The following is a 9,664-nucleotide window of genomic DNA, read 5'->3' as shown; positions in this document are numbered from 1 at the left end:
GACATCTAGCACTACAAAGTCAACCGGAAAAATATACTTGTCCACCTTGACAAGCACGTCTTCAATGATGCCTCTTGGATGTCGTACCGTTCGGTCCGCCAATTGTAAAGTCATCCGAGTAGGCCTAGGTTCACCCAAGCCTAGCTTTTGGAAGAAAGTATATGCCATGATGTTGATACTTGCCCCTGAATCTGCCAATGCCATTTCCTCACCTAAGTTGCCAATGTTACACGGAATAATGAAGCTTCCCGGGTCTTTCTTCTTGTTCGACATGTTCTTTTGCAACACCGCCGAGCATGAAGCATCAAGCACCACTGAAGCACTCTCCTCCAATTTCCTCTTGTTGGTCAATAGGCCTTTCAGGAACTTCGCATACTTAGGCATTTGAGCCAAAGCCTCAACAAAAGGGATGTTGATGTGGAGTTGCTTGAACAAACTCAGGAACTTCTTATACTATTCATCCCCTTGGTCATTCTTTAATCTAGAGGGATAAGGGATTCTTGGCTTGAAAGGTGGGGGTGCCACCTCTTTCTCTTTGTTTGCTCCCTTCTCAACCTCTACGACCTCGGGTGCATGTTCTTTCGGCTTCTCACTCGGAAGCATCCCTTCAACCTCATGACTGCTTCTCAAAGCGATCGCCTTCACATGTTCTCTCGGGTTGGTTTCCGTGTTGCTTGGTAAACTTCCATGTGGCCTTTCGGAAAGAGATTTCGCAATTTGCCCCACTTGATTTTCAAGGTTATGCAAGGAGGCGGTGTGATTGCGAAGTGTAGCCTCGACTGATTCAAACCTTGTATTTGCCGATTAAACAAATCTAGCCAAGTGCTTCTCCAAATCCGTCATTCGGGTTTCCAAGCCTGAAATTCTGTTTTCCACTTGAGGGGCTTGTTGTTGTTGTTGGAACCCCAATGGCCCCATGGTCTTCTGTGGTCCTTGATTACTCCATGAAAAGTTGGGATGATTCTTCCAACCTGAATTGTAGGTGTTGCTGTATGGATTCACTTGCGTAGGAGTTCCTTGAACCTTTCCCATGTCTCAAATAGAGACTCCAATTCCAACTGCATAAAGGATGAGATCTCATTCCTAAGCTTTGCTGATTTTCCGGGAGGGAAATAACGGGCTAGAAAAGCTTCTACCATCTCCTCCCATGTAGTGATTGATGCCCTAGGTAATGAGTGGAGCCACTGCTTTGCTTTCCCCTTTAAGGAAAATGGGAAGGCTCTCAATTTGATGGCATCATCCGTCACACCATTTATCTTCAGCATGTCACACACCTCGAGGAAGCTCTCTATGAGACTGTTTAGATCCTCATCGGCCAAACCGTTGAATTGTGCGGACTGCTGCAGCATATGGATGAATGCCGGCTTTAGCTCGAAATTCTGAGCTGTGATTGGGGGACGCACAATACTCGATTGTGTCCCCAAAACTGAAGGCCTGGCATAATCGGATAGTGTCCGTTGTTGCTCATTTTGTTCTGCCATGTTGTCAGATCCTTCTACTTCCAAATCAGATGGATTAGGCTGTTCTTGTACAGGTTCTTTCCCTTTCCTTCAAAGTGTACGTTCAAGCTCAGGGTCTCCTTTAATCAATATTGATGGATTCCGTCGGGTTATAACCTGGAGCTGCACCAAAAGTAAAGAAAAAGAAAATCAGAACGATGATAGAATAAGAAGATATAGAATATAATGTGTAGTGAAATAGCTAAGAAAACAAAGTGCAAAGTATCTCTAAACGCCTAACTCCCCGGCAACGGCGCCAAAAACTTGACAAGATCCCCTTGCTTATATCCCGCAAGTGCAAGGGTTTGTCGAAGTAATAATCCCGGGTGAGCGGGGTCGAATCCACAGGGAGTAGGGAGTGAAAATACTTAATTTGGTTCCTAGCTATGTGGAAGATCAATAGTGATTAGTGTGAAATTGATTCAATTCTCAACAATAAAAGCAACAAGTGAGAGAGCAAGAATAAACAAAAAGGTAAGGCAATCGATAAAGATGGGGTACTCGGATGATGCTTCACCTAGGATAATCGTCTCAAGTGCAAGAACTCTCTATTATACTTCCTAATCAATGCCATGGTGAGTCATGGAAATCCTTACATACATAGTCCCAAATCTAAGGTCAACTATGCCTAACTCTATACATGTCCCGGAGGAGAAATCGAACAATCTCAACACCTCGCACTCGCATAGAGTTGCAATGAGCTCTAGGGATTCAAAGTGATAAATCGCTTCCTAATTATAGACCTAACCCTTTGGTCCAGGCGGAAGGTCCCTAGCCACAATTAAGCCCTAGATACTAAGATCCTCTCAACGCTTCACTCCATTGCACGCGCAACTAGGCCCCAGCGGAGGTTTATCCCTTAGACCATTCACTCTATTATGGCCGCAAAAAAGTCATGGAACGGAGGTAGAATCTATCACGTCGGAGGGGAAAGGGGACGCTTCTGTACCTCTCGACTCACCCTCTCAACCCTCTCCAACCTAGCTTTGTCTAACGCCCGTGGTGTGTCACTCATTCTCAAGGTTACCAACAAGAACTCTCAACCCTAGTGTCACTCTAGGGGAAATGTTCATACAATAAAGCAATCAAGGTTGGAACTCACAATAAACATCAATTTATTGAAAGCATAATAAAGAAGTTCAATGAAACGAGTATATCCTAGGGTTCACAATCACCCAAGTACCCACTAGGGGTTTAGCTCTCCATGGAGCTAAGTACAATCAAAGAAATTGAATGTAAAAGTAATGAATCCATAAAGAAACCCCCTCGATGGTCGTGTCGATGGTCTTGTGGAGAGTCCTCTACTCGTCGTCCAAGGATTCCTTCGTCTGGTATAGGACATGGCTCTATCAAAGCTTTCCTACCAACCTTCTTCCTAATTTAATCAAGATGTTGGAGCCGTAGAACTTCTCCAAAACCTTGGCCAATACCCCTCGAAACCCTAGCCGAAGCCCTCTTGCAAGTTGGGGAAAAGATGGAGAAAAGAATACCAAAATCGGGGTTGAATCGGCTTTAAATAGGGTTGGAATCGGGCGACTCCACGGGCGTGTACGGTACACGTGCCCGTGCGGAATTACTTGGGTTGTCTCCCACAATTAAATCGCAGCACAAGCATCATAAAATTGAAGACACCAACACTTAACAATTTATTCATGCAAACAACCTAACTAAAAATAAGAAAACAGTAAACACTTGGGTTGTCTCCCAAGATGCGCTTGTTTTACATCACTAAGCTTGACGTACCTTGTCTTACCTCACGGGGGTTCATAGATGAAGGTTGTCCTCTTACCCATGGCTTGAAAGCATGATGTGCAGAATCTCTTGAGGGTAGAGGGTGTATTATCGGGCTTGGGACCGCCTAGCAGTGGTTCATCCAACTTCTTTGGTTCACGGACGTCTCCAACAGCCTTGGAGTGTTTTCGGTGGCGTCTCCTAGCCCTCTTCATTTTCCGGAGCACCTTCTTGAAGATCCCCGGGGTAGATGGTACTTCTCCCGTCGATGCAAGCATTATTACTTTTTCATTGCCCTCCTCTTGGTCGAACAAACCTTCATATGGATCCGGATTGAACATTTCCTGCATGTATTCATCAACAATCTCATCAGTAATGTCTAGAAAGTATAAAGTATCATCGAAGTCAAGAGAATGCCGCATGGCTTTAGCAAGGCGGTATGTGAGCTTGTCATCTCCAACTCTCAATGTGAGCTCTCCGCCGTCCATGCCAATCAGTGCTTTGGAAGTCCGCAAGAACAGTCTCCCAAGTATCAAAGGTACATCCGCATCCTCATCGACATCTAGCACTATAAAGTCAACCGGAAAAATGTACTTGTCCACCTTGACAAGTGATTGCTTCCTTGCAAGTGTACGGGATCACCAAGTAATACCTCGCGTGAAGACGCGAGGATCGTATTCCACGGGGCTAAGGATCTCCTATTACTCCTTTTCGAGCTATTATCTAGCCTAAGATCTCAAGTGATGGATTTTTACTCTACTAAATGTAATTAAAGCTAAAACGAGATTATGACCAAATTAGAGAGAACAAGCAATAAGCAAGCAAGAAAATCAATGAGATGCAAAGGACTATGGATGAGGATCCCCTTGAGGGGTTATCATGAAACATGGATGATGATCTAAAGATGCAAGGGTAAAATAGACCATGAGATTCCAAGATTAGAACAACCCCAATTTCTCGGCGATTGAACCCTAATCCCATACGAACATAGATAGGAATTTCTTCCAAATCTACATTCCTACGATTGCATTGAGTATGAGGAAATCTCACTTAGGATTAAACCTACTCTTCTTCGAATTAAACCTACATGGAGGGCTACCAAACACCCGATTTCTCGGCGTGATGATACAAGTATCCCCTTCTAATCCATTCATGATCTAATGCATGCGAGCAAGTCACATCTACATGCATCACTCATAAAAGAGCTACGGATTTCTCCTTAGTGTAGCACTTAGCATGAAAATAATGGATTAAATCTCAAAATTACCCAAGCATGGAATTAACAAGTTATCATCCAACATACATGATAAAACCCCCCAAGATTCACCAACACCCGGTGGCCTTGGGGGTCTAGTGTGTAATCATCCCACAACAAGCAATACAAACAAGCAAAACATTAAACGAAAGCATAAATGACACTCCCTAGATGAAATGGTGAAGGAGGAGGTGAAGAATGTGCCGAATGTGCCGAATGTGCCAAAGGAGTGCCAAAGGAGGAGGTGAAGAATGTGCCGAATGACGGATTTCTCCAAATGATGCTTCCTCTAGATCTCCACTTGAATGATGTTGCCTTCTTGCCTTGAGAGTCTTGGACCTTGGGCTTGAATGATCTTCTAGCTTCCTTGTCCTTCTTCTCCTTGCCAAGGTCGTCCAAAATCTCCCAAGTGATCTCCCCAAAATCGGCCAAGAAAAGGTCCAGCCAAAAAGTCCCCTTTTTCTGCCCTAAAAGTTGGTATTTATACCCCACGAGGCATACGGGTCGTATGAAGGTCGTATGGGGGTCGTATAGCACCCAAAAACCCTAGACTCATGATCTATACGGGGTGCATACGACCCCCATACTGGGTAGTATAGAAATCTGGGCAGACACTCCAAATCAATCCGCTGCTACAGTGCATACGGCCCCCATACTGGGTAGTATGGGGGTAGTATGAAATTCTTGTTTTCTTCTCTTTTCGCCCAAATTATATCTTCTTGTTCTCCATGGCTTCCTTATGCCCTACAAAGCAAATAATAGATGATTAAGCGCAAGTCGGGCATCAAACCTCACAAAATACATGCAAAGTGAATACGATATATGCATGAAAACATCTACATTTAGACACTCATCAACAAGCACATCTTCAATGATGCCTCTCGGATGTCGCACTGTTCGGTTCTCTAGTTGCAAAGTTATCCGAGTAGGCCTAGGCTCCCCCAAGCCTAGCTTTTGAAAGAAAGTGTATGGCATGACGTTAATACTAGCCCCTGAGTCCGTCAATGCCATTTCTTCACCTAGATTGCCAATATTACACGGAATGATGAAGCTTCCCGGGTCTTTCTTCTTGTTCGGCATGTTCTTTTGCAACACCGCCGAGCATGAAGCATCTAGAATCACAGAAGCACTTTCCTCCAACTTCCTCTAGTTAGTCAACAAGTCTTTCAAGAACTTCGCATACTTAGGCATTTGGGCCAATGCCTCAACAAAAGGAATATTGATGAGGAGTTGCTTGAACAAACTCAGGAACTTGCTACCTAAGGAATATTGATGTGGAGACCGACCACTTTCTTCTTCTCCCTAGCATTCCATTGGTAGCTGTTTAACCCCATTTCTTCAATCAACTGATGGGCCTCATCAGGGGTCTTGCTACCTAAGGTACCTCCTACTGCCGCATCCAAGAGTTGCCTTGTACTCGGGTTCAAACCATTGTAAATGGTTTGAACAATCATCCACTCCGGGAATCCGTGTTGTGGGCACTTTCTCAGGAGCTCCTTCAACCTTTCCCATGTCTCGAATAGAGACTCCAATTCCAACTGAACAAAGGCTGAGATCTCGTTTCTAAGCTTTGTTGATGTTCCGGGAGGGAAATAATGAGCTAGAAAAGCTTCCACCATCTCCTCCCACGTGGTAATTGATGCTCTAGGTAATGAGTGTAGCCATTGCTTCGCTCTCCCCTTCAGGGAAAATGGGAAGGCTCTCAATTTGATGGCATCATCCATCACCTCATTTATCTTCAGCATATCACACACCTCGAGAAAGCTCTCTATGTGACTGTTTGGATCCTCATCGGCCAAACCATTGAATTGTGCGGATTCCTGCAACATGTAGATGAATGCCGGCTTCAACTCAAAGTTCTGAGCTGTAATCGGGGGACGCACAATACTCGATTGTGTCGCCAATACTGAAGGTCTGGCATAATCGGATAATGTTCGCTGTTGTTCATTTTGTTCTGCCATGTTTTCAGATTCTTCTACTTCGAAATCAGCCGGATTAGACTATTCTTGTACAGGATCTTTCCCTTTTCTTCTAAGTGTACGTTCAAGCTCAGGATCTCCTTCAATCAATGTTGAGGGATTCCCTCGAGTCATAACCTGGAGCTGCACCAAAAAAGAAGGAAAAAGAAATCAGAACGATGATAGAATAAGAAGATAGGAAACAGAAAGTATGGTGAAATAGCTAAGAAAACAAAGTGCAAAGTATCTCTAAACGCTTATTCCCCGGCAATGGCGCCAAAAACTTGACAAGGTCCCCTTGCGTATATCCCGCAAGTGCACGGGTTTGTCGAAGTAATAATCCCGGATGAGCGGGTATCGAATCCACAGGGAATAGGGAATAAAAATACTTAATTCGATTCTTAGCTATATGAAAGATCAATGATGATAAGTGTGACAATGATTCAATTCTCAACAATAAAAACAACAAGTAAGAGAGTAAAAGTAAAGAACGGGGTAAGGCAATCGATAAAGATGGGGTACCCAGATAATGCTCCGCCTAGGATAATTGTTTCAAGTGCAAGAACAATCTATTATGCTTCCTAATCAATGCAATGGTGAGTCGTGGAAATCCTTAATTACATAGTCCCAAATCTAAGGTCAACTATACCTAACTCTATACATGTCCCAGAGGAGAGATTGGATAACCTCTCAACCTCACACTCGCATAGAGTTGCAATGAGCTCTAGGGATTCCAAGTGATAAATCTCTTCCTAATTATAGACCTAACCATTTGGTCCAGGTGGAAGGTCCCTAACCACGATTAAGCCCTAAATACTATGATCACCTAAACGCTTCACTCCGTTGCACGCGCAACTAAGCCCCAGCGAAAGTTCATCCCTTAGACATTCACTCTATTATGGCCGCAAAGAACTCGAGGAACGGAGGTAGAATCTATCACGTCGGAGGGGAAAGGGGACGCTCCTGTACCTCTCGACTCACCCTCTCAACCCTCTCCAACCTAGCTTTGTCTAACGCTCATGGTGTGTCACTCACTCACAATGTTACAAATGAGAACTCTCAACCCTAGTGTCACTCTAGGGGAAATGTTCATACAATCAAGCATTCAAGGTGGGAACTCACAATAAACATCAATTAATTGAAAGCATAATAAAGAGATTCAATGAAACGAATACATCCTAGGGTTCACAAATACCCAAGTACCCACTAGGGGTTTAGCTCTCCATGGAGCTAAGTACAATCAAAGAAATAGAATATAAAAGCAATGAATCCATAAAGAAACCCCCTCGATAGTTGTGTCGATGGTCTTGTGGAAAGTCCTCTACTCGTCGTCCAAGGATTCCCTCGTCCGGTATAGGATACGCCTCGACGGAAGCTCCCCTACCAACCTTCTTCCTAAGGAATGACGATGTCAGAGCCGTAGAACCTCTCCAAAACCTTGGCCAATACCCCTCAAAACCCTAGCCGAAGCCCTCTCTCAAGTTGGGGAAAGATGGAGAAAAGAATAGTAAAATCGGGGCTGATTCGGCTTTAAATATGGCTGGAATCGGGTGACTACACGGGAGTGGATGCTTCATGCGCCCATGCGGAATTTCCACACGGGCGTGGATAATTTCCACACGCCCGTGTGGATTCTCCGAACTGCTGTTTTCTCGGCTGGCTATGAACAGTGCTGCTACAGTACTAGCTACCGTATCGCTACGGTGCTCCGCTACAGTATTCGTCCTGAATAGCTTCCTGAATCCATACTTTCATCGGAGTAACGCAAACAGGCACATGTTCACGTCGTGGATCATTTGCTTCTTCAATGATAGGCAAGTTGGTGGAGCTCTTGTTCTATGTGCATAAGTCGGAATGCTCGAGTGTGACTGCCTTTGTGCCCCTCCAAATGGATGTGCCAAACTCGAATACGAGGAGGTTGGCACACACTCTAGCATCTCACATCCGACCTATGTCTTCGCGTTTGAACCTTAGCAAGATTTCCTCCAAAATCGGTGTATTGTGATCCACATTGGCTTCTTTCCTTCATACTCAGCCTCACAACCTTACCTGCACGAAAGTAACATAAAAACAAACATATTAGTGTAAAAACCTGAGAAAAGTAATGCTCAACATAAGGAATGAACGCTTTGCATTCATATCGCACAAGCACTTATCACACACCACGAGCGTTAGACAAACCTAGGTTGGAGAGGGTTGAGAGGGTGAGTCGTGAGGTACAGGAGCGTCCTCTTTCCCCTCCGATGTGATAGATTCTACCTCCGTTCCTCGATATCTTTGCAGCCATAATAGAGTGAATGGTCTAAGGGATGACCCTCGGCTGGGGCTTAGTTGCGTGTGCAACGGAGTGAAGCGTTGAGGTGATCTTAGTATCTACGGCTTAATCGTGGTTAGGGACCTTCCACCTGGACCAAAGGGTTAGGTTTATAATTAGGAAGAGATTTATCACTTGGAATCCCTAGAGCTCATTGCAACTCTATTCGAGTGTGAGGTTGAGAGGTTATCTAATCTCTCCTCCGGGACATGTACAGAATTATGCATAGTTGACCTTAGATTTGGGACTATGTATTTAAGGATTTCATGACTCACCATTGCATTGATTAGGAAGCATAATAGAGGGTTCTTGCACTTGAAACGATTGTCCTAGGCGGAGCATTATCCGAGTACTCCATCTTTATCGATTGCCTTACCTCCTCCTTTACTCGTGCTTTCTTACTTGTTGTTTTTACTTTTGAGAATTTAATCATTGTCACACTTATCACTACTGATCTTTCACATAGCTAAGAAGCGGATTAAGTGTTTTTATTCCCTACTCCATGTGGATTAAATACCCGCTCATCCGGGATTATTACTTCGACAAACCCGTGCACTTGCGGGATATATGCAAGGGGACCTTATCAAATTACTTCAACACTTCACTCTGTTGCTTGCACAACTAAGACCCAGTGACTTTTGTCTTTTAGCACTTCACTATATCATGACCGCAAAGAACTCTTGGAATGTGGAGGTAGGTTAAACTACATCGGAAGGGAAATGGGGTGTTTCGCTACCTCTCGACTCACACTCTCAACCCTCTCCAACCTTGCTTTGTTTGATCCTAGTGGAGTGTCAGTCATCCACAAGGATTACCTATATGGATTCTCAACTCTAATGTCACTCTAAGGGAAAATCAATACAACAAGTATTTAAAGATGGAACTCAATTAAAACATCAATTAAAGA

At 44.1% G+C, this 9,664-nt stretch overlaps 1 non-coding gene across 1 annotated transcript; it reads left to right on the top strand.

Annotated features, from left to right (window-relative positions):
- Positions 1–5,949: 5,949 nt before the first annotated feature.
- On the top strand, positions 5,950–6,056 carry LOC120250750. Its single transcript, XR_005533089.1, has one exon. It is a non-coding gene; the product is annotated as a small nucleolar RNA R71 (small nucleolar RNA).
- Positions 6,057–9,664: the final 3,608 nt, after the last annotated feature.

The sequence above is a fragment of the Dioscorea cayenensis genome, chromosome 19 (assembly GCF_009730915.1).
Source record: "Dioscorea cayenensis subsp. rotundata cultivar TDr96_F1 chromosome 19, TDr96_F1_v2_PseudoChromosome.rev07_lg8_w22 25.fasta, whole genome shotgun sequence".
Classification (NCBI taxonomy): Eukaryota; Viridiplantae; Streptophyta; class Magnoliopsida; order Dioscoreales; family Dioscoreaceae; genus Dioscorea; species Dioscorea cayenensis.
The sequence above is the reverse complement of the archived record's forward strand: the minus strand, read 5'-3'. Positions and strand labels throughout refer to the sequence as shown.